Source organism: Oryctolagus cuniculus, chromosome 15 (assembly GCF_964237555.1).
Source record: "Oryctolagus cuniculus chromosome 15, mOryCun1.1, whole genome shotgun sequence".
Classification (NCBI taxonomy): Eukaryota; Metazoa; Chordata; class Mammalia; order Lagomorpha; family Leporidae; genus Oryctolagus; species Oryctolagus cuniculus.
The window spans coordinates 32,868,278-32,887,149 of record NC_091446.1 but is presented as its reverse complement, the minus strand read 5'-3'; the positions used below and the strand labels follow the sequence as shown (position 1 = coordinate 32,887,149).

Genomic DNA, 18,872 nt, shown 5'->3' with positions numbered 1-18,872 from the left:
GGGTAGCAGGAGCTCAGGTATCAGAGCCATCTTCTACTGGCTTCCCAGGTACTTTAGAAAGAAGCTGGATCAGAAGTGAGTAGCTGAGACTCCAGCTGTCACTCAAATATGAAATGCTGGTGTCACAAGCAGCAGTTTTGTTTTTTTTTTTTTTCTTTATTTGACAGGTAAAGTTATGGACAGTGAGAGAGAGAGAGACAGAGAGAAAGGTCTTCCTTCTGTTGGTTCACTCCCCAAATGGCCGCTATGGCCAGTGCTGCGCCCATCTGAAGCCAGGAGCCAGGTGCTTCCTTCTGTTCTCCCGTAATGGGTGCAGGGGCCCAAGGACTTGGGCCATCCTCCACTGCCCTCCTGGGCCACAGCAGAGAGCTGGACTGGAAGAGAAGCAACCAGGACTAGAACCTGGTGCGCATATGGGATGCCGGCGCCACAGGCAGAGGATTAACCAAGTGAGCCACGTCACCGGCCCGTCAAGCAGCAATTTAACTTACTATGCCGCAGTGCTGCCACGTGGCCTCCCCTCCACCCAGCTGCTAGTGAATCCTTTCTGTACCCATTAGTACAGTGTCTCTGGGACAACACATCTCAAACTTCAGTAAACCTAAGAATCACCTGGGGGGACTGGTGGTGTACAATAGGTTAAGCCACCACTGGGGACAGCTACATACCATTTCAGAGAGCTAGTTGAGTCTCAGCTACTCCACTTCCAATCCAGCTCCCTGTTAATGTACTGTGAAAGCAGTAGCTGATGGCTCAGGTACTTGGGCCACTGCCGTCCATGTGAGACCATGATGGAGTTCCTGGCTCCTGGCTTTCAGCCTGGCCCAGCCCTGGCTATTGCGGACACTTTCTCTCTCTCTCTCACTCACTCACTCTCACTCTCTCTCACTTTGTCTTTCATTGTTTTCTTTCAAGATTTATTTATTCATTTGGAAGTCAGAGTTACAGAGAGAGAGAAGGAGAGGCAGAGAAAGAGAGGTCTTCTATCCTCTGATTCACTCCCCAATTGGCCGCAACAGCCGGAGCTGTGCTGATCGGGAGCCAGGAGCTTCCTCCAGATCTCCCACGCGGGTGCAGGGGCCCAAAGACTTGGGCCATCTTCTACTACTTTCCCAGGCCATAGCAGAGAGTGGGACCAGAAATGGAGCAGCTGGGACTCTAACTGGCGCCCATATGGGATGCCGGCACTGCAGGTGGCGGCCTTACCAGCTATGCCACAGCGCCAGCCCCGTCATTGTTTTTCAAATAAATGAAAATAAATATTAACAACAACAACAATAAAAGAATCACCTGGGAAGCTTGTTAAAATGGAGGGCACTTTGAAAAAAAAAAGTCCATGGAAAATGAAATTAAATGATACTTTGTTTTGGTTCAAAAAGTTTGAAGTCCATGCATAGTTTTTTCATAACATGCATTTTATTTTATTTTATTTTAGATTTATTTATTTGAAAGAGATACAGAGAGTGGGAGAGAGGGAGAGATTGGTCATCTGTCCACTGGTTTACCCCCAAATGGATGCAGTGGCCGGGGCTGGGCCAGACTGAAGCCAGGAGCCTGGAGCTTCTTCTGGGTTTCCCACGTGGATGCAGGGGCCCAAGCACTTGGGCCATCTTCTGCTTCTTTCCCAGCTACATTAGCAGGGAGCTGGATCAGAAGTGGAGCAGCTGAGACTTGAATCAGCTCCCATATGAGATGGCTGGCACTACAGGCAAAAGTTTAACCTTCTATGCCACAGCATCCTCCATAATATACATTTTTTATGAGTTTTTTGAAGACCCCCCCCCTTGTGATTCCTGAGCCCCATTTACAGTTCTGATCCAATAGGTCTGGATTAAGATCCAAGAAGTTATATTTCCAGGGAAGTAAGCAACAGATGCTGATGTGACAGGTCAGTGGCCCATACTTTGAATAACATTGCTCTAGGGTTCTGATTTTTATATGAGAGTCCTAGTTTTAACCTAAGGCCTCTCTTCTGTCCCTGCAGAATATTACAACCCAAGTTCCTTGGTTACCTATATATTATCATCCGTTCAATATGTCAGTATACATCTCTATCTCCTAGATTTTCTATTATTTCTGGCACTAAGGCTTTTGCTATCTACACTTTGGACTTAGCTGTGCACTGTATATGCACACTTTTACAAATATTCTTCATTATATCTAATGTATTTGTAGTAACAGGACTTTTAATTTCTCTTTATATACATCCTTGGATAGGTTTGACTCCACCTATAAAACTAACATCGCTCAACTGGAAATTACCTGTAAATCTTTTTAGACCTTTTGGAAAATCTTCCTTAAATAGTATTATGTAAGTTTGGTGCCAGTGATTAATTTAAGGAAGTGCATTGCTTTGTGGTTATGTAGAACATTGCTACTTATTTGAATATGTGTGCAGTTGTATAAAGCTTTCGGAGTTGGACTCAATGTGTTTTCAGCTTACTGTGTGTGTGTGTGTGCGTGTGTGTGTGAACACTTTCTGTTCCTGTAACACATTACCTGAAGAAGGATTCTTATTTAACTTACAGGAGGCTGAAAGTCAGACACTGGTGGTCCCATCTGTCCAATCTCTGATGAGGACCTCCAGGGGGATGGCATCACAATGATGGGAGCAGGTGCAAGAGGGGTCACATGGAAGGCAGGAAGCCAGAGAAATTCAGGGGCTTTTTATAACAACCCAATCTCAAGGGAGTTAACCAGCATGCTGTGAGAACTACATTAATCCCTCTGAGTGTGGTATCCCTAAGGGCCTAAAGTAAGTTCCTCTGGGCCCTACCTCTTAAAGGTTCCACCATCTCATAACAAAGACAGTCTTCCAGCACATGAACCTTTGGAGTTCACATTCAAACCATAGCCAAACCATAGTAGTACATAACAATAATTATTTTATTTTATTTATTTGAGAGATATAATTACAGATAGTGAGAGGGAGAGACAAAGAGAAAGGTCTGAAGCCAGGATCTTCTTCTGGGTCGCCTATGCAGGTGCAGGGACCCAAGCACTTGGGCCATCTTCCACTGCTTTCCTAGGCCATAGCAGTGAGCCAGATTGGAAGAGGAGCAGCCGGGACTTGAACTGGCACCCAAAGAGATGCTGGCGCTGCAGGCGGAGGATTAAACCTACTGTGCCACAGTGCCGACCCCACAATAAATCTTTTTAAAATGGCATTTCTAATAGTTTGCTGTCATTTGCTTCTCAACATTAGAGTATTGAATGATTTTAAAGATATTGTAGTTGAAAATTTGGATTGGTCAGGTTTTATTTAAAAGTTCTAACATGGGATACTTTAAAGTTTATTCTTTTTTTTAATTGTAATATTTCTTGATAGAGTATTTCTTTTTTAAAAAAAAATTATTTATTTATTTGAAAGTCAGAGTTAAACAGAGAGAGGAGAGGCAGAGAGAGAGAGGTCTTCCATCTGTTGGTTCACTCCTCAATTTGCCTGAATGGCTGGAGCTGCGTCGATCCGAAGCCAAGAGCCAGGAGCTTCTTCCAGGTCTCCCATGCAGGTGCAGGAGCCCAAGGACCTGGGCCATCTTCCACTGCTTTCCCAGGCCATAGCAGAGAGCTGGATAGGAAGTGGAGCAGCCAGTACTTGAACCAGCACCCATATTGGATGCCAGTGCTGCGGACTGGGGCTTTAACCTTCTGTGCCACAGCATTGGTCCCAATAGAGTATGTTCTTTCAATGTTCATAGAGTATGTATATATAAACACTTTGTTATATATTATTCTCGTCCTTAATATTTACTGTTGTTGAACTGCACTCAGAATTCTGGAGATCAGTTCATCACTACATAATAGGAATACCATTTAGTTTATAATACTCTTCCCAAAGACATCTAACAATTTTGGTAATTTTTTTTTTTAGCTGTAATGACACATTTTGTAGTAATTGGATTCAGAGAAGAATATACCGTGACATCTAGGATTTACTTATTGCTTAGGTTCATTTTGTGTGTGTGTGTGTGTGTGTGTGTGTGTGTGTAGGTTGAGTTATTTTTCCTTAAGTACTTACTCAGCCTTACAAGATTTTACTGTACAGTTCATCTAGTCAGTAGTGCTACCTGAAAACTCTCCACTCTGCATCTCTTTCTAAGCACTTGGAATAATTGGAAAAAATACCTAAGTATCCTACAGCTTACATGTGGGGAGCAATCCGGACTAGACTAAGTTACTCGAATTAAGACTTATTCTATGCATCTGCTCTCCCACAATATGGCGCTGGGAGAGAAGTAAACAGCTTCTGCACAGCTGCCTCCAGTTCAACTAATAAATTGTAGGACTTGCTCCTGATTGGAGGAGAGCAGCGTACTCGGCGTGTGGGCAGCCGAGTTGGGATTGGCGGAGGAGGACTATAAAGGAGGAGAGAGACGGCATGCACCGGGGAACATCTATGGGGAACATCTAAGGGAACCCGTGCAGCCCCCGAGAAGAGCCGGCCGGCGGTGTGCCGCTCCCCTGCGGAAGTGGGGAATGCGGCCAGGGGGAACTGCCCTTCCACGGAGGTGGAAGGGATAGTAGCCAACCCGGGAAGAACCAGCAGCAAACCCGGGGAGGGCCGAGCAGACGAAAGAACAGCGCAGGGTCCTGTGTCGTTCCTCCACGAAGAGGGGGAGCGACACTTACACTTTTTCAGTCAGAAAGGACCCATTTGTTTCTATCTATAAACCAATACTGTAAGCATATAGCCTTTTATTGTTTTAATCAGCAAACTGAGAACTAAAGTATTCTGATTTGTAACTATTTAAGTTATAACTGTTAATTGCTAATTTATTTTTTAAAGATTTATTTTATTTATTTGAAAGAGAGAGGTAGAGACAGAGAGGTCTTCCATCCGCTGGTTCACTCCCCAGATGGCTGCAACTGCCAGAGCTGCGCCGATCTGAAGCGAGGAGCCAGGAGCTTCTTCTGGGTCTCCCACATGGGTGCAGGGGCCCGAGGACTTGGGCCATTCTCCATTGCTATCCCAGGCTACAGCAGAGAGCTGGATTGGAAGAGGAGCAGCCGGGACTAGAACTGGAACCCATATGGGATGCTGGCGCTTCAGGCCAGGGTTTAAATAAACCACTGTGCCATAGAACCGGTCCCTGTTAATTGCTAATTTAATAAATAAGGCAAAAAAGAAAAAACCCTGACGGGCCAATTGATTTGATCTCAGCTTCTCAAAGTGTGGTCCAGTGTTCCTTGGTGGCTCCTGAGGCAAGGTTCCTGCTTTCATAATGATATTAAGATGTCATTTGCCCTTTACATTGTGTTGACATTTGTGCTTCGTTGCAAGATTGGTGATGATGGATACAACTACTGTTGCTCAAGTCAAGGCCGTGGCTGCAAACTATTAAAATAGTCATTGTAGTCTTTCACTAATATGCACTCATGGTAGAGTAAGTTTTTTTTTTTTTTTAAGATTTATTTATTTTGCTTGAAAGTCAGAGTTATACAGAGAGAGAGAGAGAGAGAGAGAGAGAAGTCTTCCATCCGATGATTCACTCCCCAGTTAGCCACAACGGCCAGAGCTGTGCGGATCAGGAGCCAGGAGCTTCTTCCGGGTTTCCCATGCGGGTGCAGGGGCCCAAGGACTTGGGCCATCTTCTACTGCTTTCCCAGGCCACAGCAGAGAGCTGGATTGGAAGTGGAGCAGCCAGGACTAGAACCAGCACCCATATGGGATGCCGGCACCACAGATGGCGGCTTTACCTGCTTTGCCACAGCGCCTACCCCAGTCGAATAAGTTTTATCTAAGGATGTAATTATGTGATGATACTTTTATTAATTCATGAATCTTGGATACACATGTTAATATTCTATATGGTAAAATGGAAAGTATGCATAAAGGTACTTGTGTCCTTGAATTGTCTTTTCCTTTTATTCATTTTTGTTTGAAAGAGCAACAAAGGTCTGCGGTGGTTCACTTCTCTTAATGCCAGCAACAGCTAGGGCTATTCCAGGCTGAAGTGAGGAGCCAGGAACTCCATCCTGCTCTCCCACATGGGTTTTCCAAGTACTTGAATCATGTGCTGTCTCCTAGGAGGCATTAGCAGGAAGCTGGATTGGAAGTGGAATAGCTGGGACTCAAACCAGCACTCAGATATGGGATACAGGTGTCCTCAGTAGGAGTTTAACCTGTGGCACCACAGCATCTTTCCCATAGCTGCCTTTTTCATGAAATATAATTTTACTTGAGAAACTATGGTTATTCAGACTTCAATGTTTGGTAGATGTTTCTTCAAAAATGAATGAAATGAGCTTATCTCATCAAGGGGAAAAAGACAGTGATAGCATTCCAGTTTTAGAGAAAAAATATAATATATTTTTAAATTTTTTTATTTATTTGAAAGGCAGGGAGCAGGGCGGGGAGAAAGGGAGGGAGAGAGAGAGAGAGAGATCAATCTCCTATCCACTGGTTCACTCCTCCAAATGGCCTCAACAGCCAGGGCTGGGCCAGGCCAAAGCCAGGGTCCAAAAACTGTTCAGGACTCCTACTTGAGTGGCAGGGGCTCAGTAGTTGAGCCATACTCCTCTGGCAGAGGTGAGGATGTGTTTTCTGCCAAGGTCCCTCTGGATATTTATAACATCATTTGCAGGCCATACATTATTATCAACTTACTTAGCCTGCTGTAGGTGCTGGCATTGTGGTACAGAGAGTTTAACTGCTGTCTGTGACACTGGTATCCCATATGGGTGTTGGTTCGAGTTCTGGATGCTCCACTTTGATCCAGCTCCCTGCGTGCAGTGGAAATCAGTGGAAGATGGCCCAAGTGTTGGGCCCCTGCCACCCACACAGAGACCTTGATGGAGTTCCAGGCTGCTGACATTGTGGCCATTTAGGGAGTGAACCAACAGATAGAAGATTTCTCTCTGTCTCTCTCTCTCTCTCAAATCCTTTTTCTTTTTTTCTGAAAATTAGCCTGTTATAGATTTATCGAATTTTAAGTCCTGCCTGCAGTTGCTTTGGCAGGTCTAGACCAAATAATTTCTTGGACTTTATACAGCTGGACTTTCTCTACCCCAGCTCCACTGCCTTCCCAGGCACATAAGCGGGAGCTGGGTTAGAAATGGGACAGAACTGGGACTGGCACTCTGATACGGAATGCTGGTGTCTCAGGTGTTGGCTTAATCCTCTGTACGTCTATACTGACCCTCATTGAAGAATTTTACATTGATCAACGTCATTTGATCATAGAGTGTTGGTTTATTTCTGAACTATCAGTTTTGTGCTGTTGCTCACACACATCTGTTTTTTTGTTTGTTTCTTTGTTTGTTTTTCCCTACTCAAGGCCTTCTTGACCTTCTTAACAGTCAGGATTTATCAGAGTTTTCTTGTTACCCTGCTCTGCTATATCCTTGTTCTACGATTACTTCTACATTCTATATGCTATTTATTATCACAGTAATCATTATTTGTTTTTGTCTCCCATGCAGAATTAAATCTCCAAAATAAGGTCTTTGTATTGTTCACAGTATCTTTCTGGCTCATAGTGGACACTCAATATCTGTAGTCCACCAGGGTAAAGAATCTCAGGAACAAGAAAACTTACTTTTACTTTATTTCAGCTAAGTATTTCTCAAAATTTTTAAGTTTGGGGTTTTATTAGAGAATGGGGCAGTGAGCCAAGAGAGACTACAGTATCCTATTTGTAATCAGCATTGTTTTGTTGTGCATTAGCACAAGGTGACTGCTTTATACAATAACACTTAATTGGTTGTTACTCATATTTTGATATATTGGGCTTTAGGTATAAGGAGGAAATGTATTAGATTCTTAGTAGACTACTTACAAGGAGAAACCAGTGGATGGGAGGGGCATGTGAGTAATTGTAAAGGTCTATAAGGTCATTGAGATTCCCAGATGAAAATAAATGAATATCTAAATAGTCACCTCCATTAGCGTGCTATGTCTGCTTTAGGGCTAACTCTGGAAAGGAAGTAAATAAATGGGCAAAAGCATCAGGAGAGAATGGGAAGGGTAGAAAAAGAATCCCCTTTCTCCGCAAGCACCATTAAAGTTTTAGTTCTGTTTCAACTCTAGAAATTCCTATTCTGCCTAAAGTGAGGGAAGTGATTCAGCTTATAATTTCATTTGTACATAGTTCCCTGATCCCCATAGAGTATAAGGTTCCATTTTAAACTTTACCAGTGGCGGTGGTAAGGAGAGACAGGGAGGGAAGAGGAAAAGAAGTTCCTACATTGCAATTTGCACTTTGAATGTCTTTGAGAAAATATGAGAATACTTCAAAAGGTTTGTGGAGGGGTCTGTGTGAGTAAAGCTGCCGCCTGTAACATCAGCATCACATATGGGCACCGGCTGTTCCACTTCCTTTTTTTTTTTTTGCCTCAGGAAGTTGTTTGAAAGTCCATTACCATGTTGCCAATTTTTAAACAGATTAAACAAATATTAATAAATCCTCCATTGCAGCCAAGTGAAATAGCTTAGCTTCATTTTAAATTTATTAATTATTCTAAGATTAATATTTGAGGGCCCTTTCCATGTATTTGGCTAAGAATTTTAAATACTGGCTCGAATAAAATACAATATGGTAAGGTTTAAAATTTATTTGAGGAAGTGAGAAATACACAGGAACGTGAGGGCCATTGGAAGAAGAGGGTTCAGAAAGGTGAACTGGGAAGTCCATACCAGGCAGGAGAGCAGGCCAGGAGCCACATGTAAGAAATCCACAGGCCGGAGCTGCACAGAGGAAAATGTGGTTAGGAGTAGCCGCAGATAGCGCAGTGCAGGCAAAAAATGGGAAGTGGCCAAAGCGGGAACAGGAGAGCAAGCTGGCTGCTCCACTTCCAATCCAGCTCCCTGTTGACAGCCTGGGAAAAGTAGTGGAAGATGGCCCAAGTTCTTGGGCTCCTGCCACCCATGTGGGAGACTCTAATGAAGTTCCTGGCTTTGGCCTGGCCCAGCCCTGGCTGTTGGTGGCCATCTGGGGAGTGAACCAGTGGGTGGAAGATCTCTTTCCTACTGTCTCTTCCTCTCTCTGTGACTTGCAGATGAATAAATAAATTTTTAAAAAAGCTTATGGAAAAGTGAAATTAAAACATTTATTTTGGGGGCCAGTGATATGTGTTGGACTTCCACCTGCAGTGCCAGCATCCCAATCCAGCTCCCTGCTAATAGATCTGGAAAAGCTACAGAGGACAGCTCAAGTGCTTGGGCTCCTACACCCACATGGGAGACTCAGAGGAGGCTCCTGGTTCCAGCCTGGCCCAGCCCTGACCATTTAGGGAGTGAACTAACAGATGGAAAACTTGTTTCTCTGTAGCTGTGACTTTTTAAGCAAGATAAATCTCTTTTAAAAGATTTATTTTTGTGCAGAAAAATCAGAAATGAATTCATAGATTTTTCTTAATGTACGTTTTCTGTGAACTTGTTGAAGATCCTGCATATACACAGGTTTCAAAATTATTTGCCCAGAAATAAACTTAATCTGTTAATTCCATTTTCCATGAACTTCTTAAAATATCCCCAGTTGTGATGGTTGACAAAAGACTGTTAATGGGGGAAGTATGTTTGGCACAGCAGTTAAGATGCCACTTGGAGGGGTCGGTGCTGTGGCATAGTGGGTAAAGCCGCCGCCTGCAGTGCTGGCATCCCATATGGGTGCTGGTTCTAGTCCTGGCTGCTCCACTTACGATCCAGCTCTCTGCTGTGGCCTGGGAAAGCAGTGGAAGATATCAAGTCCTTGGGCCCCTGCACCCGAGTGGGAAGCCTGGTGGAAGCTACCGGCTCATGTCTTTGGATCTGTGCAGCTCTGGCCGTTGTGGCCAATTGGGGAGTGAACCATCGGATGGAAGACCTCTCTCTCTCTGCTTCTCCTTCTCCTTCTCCCTCTCTCTCTCTCTCTCTCTCTCTGTGTGTGTGTGTGTGTGTGTATGCGTGTAACTCTAACTTTCAAATAAATAAAATCTTTATAAAAAAAAATATACCACTTGGAATGCCTGCTCCTGATTCCAGCTTCCTGCCAATGCTCACCTGGGAGGCAGCAGGTGAAATGGAATTGGGTTCTTGGCTTCTTGCTTTGGCCCGGCCCAGCACCAGCTATTGTGAGCATTTAGGGAGTGAACCAGTGGTTGGGAGAACCATGTTCTTCTGTCTTTTGAATGAGTGAATGAATTTTAAATAAATAAACAAATGAAAAAATACAAATTTTATTAATTTTGAAGATTTATTTTATTTATTTGAAAGGCAAAGTTACAGACAGGGAGAGACAGACAGAAAGGTCTTCCATCTGCTGATTCACTCCCCAAATGGCCACAGTGGCTGAGACTGGGCCAGGCCAAAGCCAGGAGTTTTCTTCTGGGTCTCCCACTTGGGTACAGGGGCCCAAGCTCCTGGGCCATCTTCCACTGCTATTCCAGGCACATTAGCAGGGAGCTGGATCGGAAGTGGAATAGCCAGGACTTGAAGCGGCGCCCATGTGGAATGCTGGCACTGCAGGCAGAGGCTTAACCTAATTTTAAAATTTATTTATTTGATGGACCTGGCGCTGTGGCGCACTGGGCTAAGCCACCACCTACAATGCTGATGAGTCTCAGCCGTTCTGCTTCCTGTTCGGCTTCCTGCTAATACTTTACCCTGGAAAAGCCACAAAAGATGACCTAAGTGCTGTGTCCTTGCCATCTATGTTGGAGACTCAAATGAAGCTCCTGTCTTTGACCTCTCCCAGCCCCAGCCATTGTGGGCATTAAGGGAATGAACCAGCAGGTGGAAGGTCTCTGTCTCCTCTCTGTGTAACTCTTTCAAATAAATAAAACCTTAAAAAAATCATGTATTTGAAAAGTAGTGGGAGGAGACAGATCTCTTATCTACTTGTTCACTCCCCAGATGCCCCACAACTGCCAGGAGGTAGGAGAGAGAAGACAGGTCTTCCATTTGTTATTCACTTCACAAACAAGCTGGGATCAGAAACTCTTAGTCTCTCCCATGTGGTTGAGAGAAATCCAATCACTTGAGCTATCATCACTGCCTCTTAACATCTACATTAAGCTGGAAATTGGAATCAGGAGCTAGAGCTAGGTTTTGAACCCAAGTTCTCAGACATACAGGCATCTTAATTTACATCTTTAACTGCTAGACTAAACTCCTGGTCCCAGTAACGTTTTCTAAATAAATATTATTGTATACTGCAAAGTGTGTTCAGAAGAGTGGTGGGTGTGTTTGCAAGCATGTTTTTATTTCATTGACAAACAGTGCTCATGGACTTACTGACTCTGTAATGACTGAGGTCCTCTAAGGAGTTGTGGTCCACAAATTGTGAACTTCTGATATAACTGACTCATTCCTAACCAACTTTCAATTTGCATTTAAATAGTTTCTTTCTAAGTATAATTACTCTACCCAAGATAGTTTACCGTAATAGAAAAAATGAACCAAAACTGCCCTTGGTTTTACAAATACCTAAATTTATTTTACCTAGCAACTTACTACCTTTGTGATTTTGGTTACTTATATAATATCTCTGAATCTCATTTATGCTATTTTATGTAGTAAAAGAAAATTATATGAAATTATTTTGCTAACATTCTAGCACTAATTACTGTTCCTTGTTAGTGCCACTATTTTTTAGGACTTTGTCCTACTGTATTTCTGTTTGTGTCAAACCCATAATCACAGCAAAGTGCCGTCCTTTCTTTTCATGGGCCAGCAAAGAGAACCCTTAATTCTGGCTTTAGTCCATAGATACAGAAAACTAGCTTCCCTGGAGTAGACTGCCATCCTTTTTTCCTTCAGACAGAACTTAACCTTCCATTTTATTTATTTCTTCAAGCCTTCAACATGCCAGACACACAGAATGGAGTCTTCATAAAATCTCCATCCACTTAAGTAAATGTGAGCATATAAGAATTAGTAAAAGTGTATTTGCATTCATTCAATAAACATCTTGTTTTGGGCACTTGCTTCAAGACTGTAGTTTAAGGAACTGGATGAAGTTAAAAGAAGAATAAGATTTGGAGGCAGTTATTTGGCTCAGTGGTTAAGATATCTCCTGGGGTAGGTTCAGGTTCCAGCTGTGCTTCAGATTCTAGCTTCCTGCTAAATGTGTACCCTGGGATGCGTGCCCTGCAGATGATGGCTCATGTAGGTGGGTCCCATCCACCCATAAGGGAGACCGGGATTGAGTTCCAGCCTCCAGAATTTGGCTTGGCCTCTGGCTGTTGTGGGCATTTGAGGAGTAAACCAGTAAATGGAAGATTTCTCTTTGTCTTTGTGCCTTTCAAATGAAATGAAAGTAATTTTTATTAAAGAATAAGCTACAATTCTTTGCTCCAAATCTGGTTGACTAAGTGCCAAATAAGTATTTTATAAATCTGAGGTAGCTTTAAAATATTGATCGAAGATATGCATTCTTTTTTAATTATATTATTTTTCTTGAAATTTTTGAAGCCATCTCATACAATCTATTGCACTGATGAGGATGCTCCTAAATTTGCCTGGGGACTGTCGGGTGAGATAAAGGATGACTTGGAGTTAACTTGAAGAACATTGTTGGCTGAGGACATGCTGTGCTCAAAAGGCATGAAGTGTTGACATGTGTATGATGATTGATAAATCACTTTGACCAGAATACAGGATATAGAGAAAGGAAATAGTGGCAAGGGAGACTGACAAAGGAGCATGGTATCTGACCCATTATCTTTTTTTTTTTTTCAAGATTTATTTATTTTTATTTGAAAATCAGAGTTAAGGCCGGCGCCGCGGCTCAATAGGCTAATCCTCCGCCTGCAGAACTGGCACACCGGGTTCTAGTCCTGGTTGGGGTGCCAGATTCTGTCCCGGTTGCCCCTCTTCCAGGCCAGCTCTCTGCTGTGGCCCGGGAAGGCAGTGGAGGATGGCCCAAGTGCTTGGGCCCTGTACCCGCATGGGAGACCAGGAGAAGCACCTGCCTCCTGGCTTCGGATCAGCCTGGTGCGGCGGCCATTGGAGGGTGAACCAACGGCAAAGGAAGACCTTTCTGTCTCTCTCTCTCTCTCTCACTGTCAAAAAAAAAAAAAAAAAAAAAAAAAAAAATCAGAGTTACACAGAGAGCAAGGTCTTCCATCCACTGGTTCACTCCCCAGTTGGCTGCAACAGCTGGAGCTGGGCTGATCTGAAGGAAGCCAGGAGCTTCCTCCGGGTCTCCCACATGGGTACAGGAGCCCAAGGACCTGGGCCATCCTCCACTGCTTTCCCAGGCCACAGCAGAGAGCTGGATCGTAAGTGGAGCAGCCAGGACTAGAACTGGCTCCCATATGGGATGCCAGCACTGCAGGCTCTACCTGCTACACTACAGCACTGGCCCCCTGACCCATGATCTTACATGTCAGCTAGAAATAAGAAATCTTCAGTATTGTCAGTAGAAAGCCATCAGATGTTTTTAAAAACCCAGAAAGGATATTTAGCAGCATTGTAGAGGTTGGATTCTGGTAGAGATGGTAGTATAGGGGGATGTTGAAATAGGATGAATTAAAAGTTTAAGATTCTAGTAATAAATAGTATGATAAAGTGAAAGGAGTTTGTGCTTTAAAATCATTGTCCTAATTTTAAGTCTAGGCTCTGCCTCTGTGTAGTTAATAATGAATTAGCTACTCTAATGAATGATTGGTTTTCTTACCTGTATGTATTAGGTATGATTATTACTTTACAGTGTTTCTCTGAAGATTTCGTTATAATGGGTACAAAGTACCTGATACCAAGTAAGAGCTCAATTGATAGTAACTGGCTGTTAATATCAACATGATTGCCATTTATTGATGAAGGCATTCAGGCTTAGCAGAGATTTGGAGGAATCTTTCTGAAGTAGAATTGAGCAGGACTCAGTGATGATTGGAAGGTGATTCAGGCAGGGAATACAATCTTGAGGTTTTTGACCCTGCTGACTGGGGGAAGGAGTGTCTAGTGATGCCATTTTCTTGGTGAAGGATGCAGGATAAGTCAGTGCTTAAGAAGAGGGAAAAAGATGATAATGATTTTGATGTGGTGTTTTGGAGATGTTTTTGTCTTGGTGGTAATATGAAGGAGGAAATCAGAAATATGGTCTGTGGCAAGAGATAAGATGGACACTTACCAGTAACTGCATGTTAGTGGAAATGTGTATTAATTTTGACTCCTTGACTACAATTACAAGTATCTTAACACTGGGCCTATATTTTCCATTTGTTCTCTATGTGTATCCCTATACTGCTAAGCCATATGCAAATACATGCGAACCGCGCTGATCTGAAGCCAGGAGCCAGGTGCTTCTCCTGGTCTCCCATAGGGTGCAGGGCCCATGCACTTTGGGCCATCCTCCACTGCACTCCCAGGCCACAGCAGAGAGCTGGCCTGGAAGAGGGGCAACCGGGACTAGAACCCGGTGTGCCGGCGCCGTAGGCAGAGGATTAGCCTATTGAGCCGTGGCGCCGGCCAGTAAACAGTTTTAAAAGTAGAAGCAGTGCTTTATAGAATAATGATAAAAAGAGTATTACAGTAAGTACACGAACCAGTAAAATAGTCTGTTATTAAGCATTAGATCTTGTAAATAATTATATGTGCAATACTTTTATATGAGTGGCAGTGCACTCCCCCTCCCCCTTCTCCTCCTCCCGCCCCTTACTTACTTACTTACTCACTTACTTACTTTGTTTGAAAGTTAGAGTTACACAGAGAGAGAGAATGATGTCTTCCATCTGCTGGTTCACTCCCCGGTTAGCTGCAGCAGCCAGAGCTACACTGAGTTGGGCCATCTTCTACTGCTTTACCAGGCCATAGAAGAGAGCTAGATTGGAAGTGGAGCAGCTGGGACTTGGACCAGCGCCCATTATGGGATGCTGGCACTGCAGGCGACGGCTTTACCCGCTATGCCACAGTGCAGGCCCATCTTTTCTTCTTTTTTAAAATGTAATTTCGGGCCGGCGCTGCGGCTTACTAGGCTAATCCTCTGCCTTGCGGCGCCGGCACCCCGGGTTCTAGTCCTGGTCGGGGCGCCAGATTCTGTCCCGGTTGCCCCTCTTCCAGGCCAGCTCTCTGCTGTGGCCCGGGAGTGCAGTGGAGGATGGCCCAAGTGCTTGGGCCCTGCACCCCATGGGAGACCAGGGTAAGTACCTGGCTCCTGTCTTCGGATCAGCGTGGTGCACCGGCCGCGGCGGCCATTGGAGGGTGAACCAACGGCAAAGGAAGACCTTTCTCTCTCTCTCTCTGACTGTCCACTCTGCCTGTCAAAAAAAAAAAAAAATGTAATTTCGGCTGGCGCCACGGCTCACTAGGCTAATCCTTCGCCTGTGGCGCCGGCACCCCGGGTTCTAGTCCCAGTTGGGGCGCCATCTGTCCCTGTTGCTCCTCTTCCAGTCCAGCTCTCTGCTGTGGCCTGGGAAGGCAGTGGAGGATTGCCCAGGTCCTTAGGCCCTACACCCACATGGGAGACCAGGAGGAGGTACCTGGTTCCTGGCTTCAGATTGGTGCAGCGCGCTGGCTGCAACACACCAGCCGTAGCAGCCACTTGGGGTGTGAACCAATGGAAAAAGGAAGACCTTTCTCTCTGTCTCTCGCTGTCTTAACTCTGACTGTCAAAAAAAAAAAAAGAGAGAGAGAGAGAGAGAAAATGTAATTTCTACCTAGTCTCAGTGGAAATACTCTTTTTTTTTTTCAAGTTCTAGTATTTTTCCGTTTTTCTGTTTCAGTTTGGGCCAGTATTTGTGATTTAAGTTGTTATTGTTCTTTAAAGTATATCTGATCGGGGCCACAGCTGTGGCGCAGCAGGTTAATGCCCTGGCCTGAAGCGCTGGCATCCCATGTGGGCTCTGGTTCGAGACCCAGCTGCTCCACTTCTGATCCAGCTCTCTGCTGTGGCCCGGGAAAGCAGTAGAAAATGGCCCAAGTCCTTGGACCCCCTAACCCATGTGGGAGACCTGGAAGAAGCTCCTGGCTCCTAGCCTTGGATTGGCACAGCTCCAATTGTTGGCGGCCAACTAGGGAGTTAACCAGCGGATGGAAGATCTCTCTCTCTCTCTCTCTCTCTCTCTCTCTGCCTCTCCTCTCTCTGTGTAACTCTGACTTTAAAATAAATAAATAAATCTTTAAAAAAAAGTATATCTGATTAAATTTTGTCATCAGTTCTTGTGCTGTATCATTCTAAGAGTGATAAAGGAGCCGGCAAATAGTGTCCAACAGAGTGCATGAGCTTGGAGCTGATTCTCAGGGGGAGAGGAAAAACTCTTAATGGATGTACATATCCAACAGTGGGATGGAGTGCCAAGGCTAGTTGAGATGAGCCTGGTACAGCATTACTCATTATCTAAAAAAGTTCATCCAAACTGCTTGTTGAATGACACACACCAACTAGAAGAGATGAATTACCTTATATTACCTTGGGTGGAATATAGAAGATTATCTAATATGGTGCTTTTAAATTATTTTCATTTTGTGACTCACAGAGTTCATAGTGGAAGTGGTAAGTCATACACTAAGACTTCACAAAGAACTCCAGATGTTCTCAGTCCTGGTTTTTTTTTTTTTTTTAAAGATTTATTTATTTATTTGAAAGTCAGAGTTACACAGAAAAGGAGAGACAGAAAGAGAGAGAGAGATCTTTGATCCACTGGTTCACTCCCCAGTTGGCTGCAATGGCCAGAGCTGCACTGATCCAGAGCCAGGAGCCAGGAGCTTCCTCCGGGTCTCCCACATGGGCACAGGGGTCCAAGAGCTTGGGCCACTTTCCACTGCATTCCCAGGCCATAGCAGAGAGCTGGATCGGAAGTGGAGCAGCCAAGACTTGAACTAGCACCCATATGGGGTGCCAGCACTGCAGGCGGTAGCTTTACCCACTACGCCCCAGTCCTCTCTTTATTAGGTAATAATTGGTGGCTGTTAACAGAAAGCAGGTTTGAACTGATACTTTATAAAATAAAATACCTTATTGAGAAGTAAGCTTTTTGCACTAAGCTCAGTACAAGCTTGAGGTCAAGTTCCATAGGATCTGGATATAAAAACTCCTCTAATTTTCTAACATGTTCTGCTGTGATTTGAGTGTGTTATAAAAATGAATGTCCAGTGCTGCGCCGCGGCTCACTAGGCTAATCCTCTGCCAGCGGCGCCGGCACCCTGGGTTCTAGTCCCGGTTGGGGTGCTGGATTCTGTCCCGGTTGCCCCTCTTCCAGGCCAGCTCTCTGCTGTGGCCAAGGAGTGCAGTGGAGGATGTCCCAAGTGCTTGGGCCCTGCACCGCCATGGGAGACCAGGAGAAGCACCTGGCTCCTGGCTTCGGATTGGCGCAGCGCGCCGGCCGTAACAACCACTTGGGGAGTGAACCAACGGAAAAGAAAGACTTTTCTCTCTGTCTCTCTCTCTCATTAACTCTGCCTGTCAAAAAAATAAATAAATAAATAAATTAAAAAAAAAAAAGAGAATGTCTAAGAACCTTAGTTCTTCAGTTTAGCAGTATTAGGAGTGGGGGCCCTTCTGGGAAGTGTTTGGGTTATAGGGACAGAGCCCTCACAATGGATTTTCTTACATGACAGAGTTTGCACTTTTAGGGAACTGGATTAGTAACCTTGAGAGCAGGTAGTGATAAAGCAAGTCCACTCCTTGGGTTCTCTTTCTCTACATCCAGCTTGCCCTTCCACTTTTTCTGGTGAGTTGAAGCCACACTAGGCCCCCTTCAAAGACTGCACAGATGCCAGCACCGTGCTCTTGGACTTCCTAGCCTCCAGAACCATGAGCCAAAATAAACCTCTTTTCCTTATAACCAACAGAAAATGGAAAAGACATTTGCCTACATCCCTCAGCACCTCTCTGACTGCTGATCTCTCTTGATTAGAACCATATTTTCAGTCTCTCCCTAATTTACAAGCTATAGTGCTGACCATAGTTGTTTGTGTATTTGCTATGTTCCTATTCTGTTACTTTTCATAACCTACTTCCTCTCTTTGGGTGGAAATAGATTATGATTTAGATTGATTGAAGGGAGAAATTTGAGAAGAATTTTAGTTTTGTTTGCTTGCTTGTTTGTTTTTTGCTTTCTAGAGTTGTGTAATTACACCAGAAGCTAAAAGTCAGGCATTTAAAGCTATAGTATAAGAAAAACATTGGGGGCCATTGCTGTGGCATGTCGAGTAGAGTGCATGGTTGTCCCGTGTGGGTGCCAGTTTGGGTTACAGCTTCTCTGTTTCCAATCCAGCTCCCTGATGGTGTGCCTAGAGTTGGGGCAGAGCGTGGCCTGGGTGTTTGGGCCCCTGCTACCCACATGGGGGGCGGGGTGCAGGAGAGGCTCCTGGCTTTGGATTTGCCCAGCTCCAGGTGTTACAGCCATTTGGGGAGTGAAACAGTAGATGGAAAATCTTCCGTGTCTCGTCGCGTCTCTTCTTTCTTTTCTCTTTTTCTTTTCTTTTCTTTTCTTTTCTTTTCTTTTCTTTTCTTTTCTTTTCTTTTCTTTTCTTTTCTTTTCTTTTCTCATTCTCTTTTCTTTTCTCATTCTCTTTTCTTTTCTCTTTTCTCTCTCTCTCTCTCTCTCTCTCTCTCTCTCTTTCTCTCTGCTTTTCCAATAAAACAAGAGATCTTTGAAGAAAGAAAAGAATAAAAACATTGTAGGGGCTGGCATTGTGGTATAGCAGGTAAAGCTGCTGCCTGCAGTGCTGGCATCCCAAAAAAGTACCCATTCGCATCCAAGCTGCTTCACTTCCTATCCAGCAGTCTGCTAATGTGCCTGTCCAACTCCCTGCTAATGCACCCATGTGGGAAACCCAGAAGAAGCTGCTGGCTTAAGCCTGACCCAGCCCTGGCCATTGCAGCCATCTAGGGAGTAAATAAGCAGATGGAAGACTGACCTCTCTCTGTCCTCCTCCCCCTACCCCACCCCAACTCTTTCAAATAAATAAATAAATCTTTCTAAAAAGAAAAGAAAAACATTGTAGAAAA

At 44.3% G+C, this 18,872-nt stretch overlaps 1 protein-coding gene and 1 pseudogene across 28 annotated transcripts in view; both read left to right on the top strand.

Moving 5' to 3' along the window:
* LCOR (ligand dependent nuclear receptor corepressor) overlaps positions 1–18,872 on the top strand; it is a 129,211-nt gene that overhangs the window by 25,182 nt on the left and 85,157 nt on the right. The window lies entirely within an intron of this gene.
* LOC127484158 (large ribosomal subunit protein uL6 pseudogene) overlaps positions 1–18,872 on the top strand; it is a 42,293-nt pseudogene extending 23,421 nt beyond the window's left edge.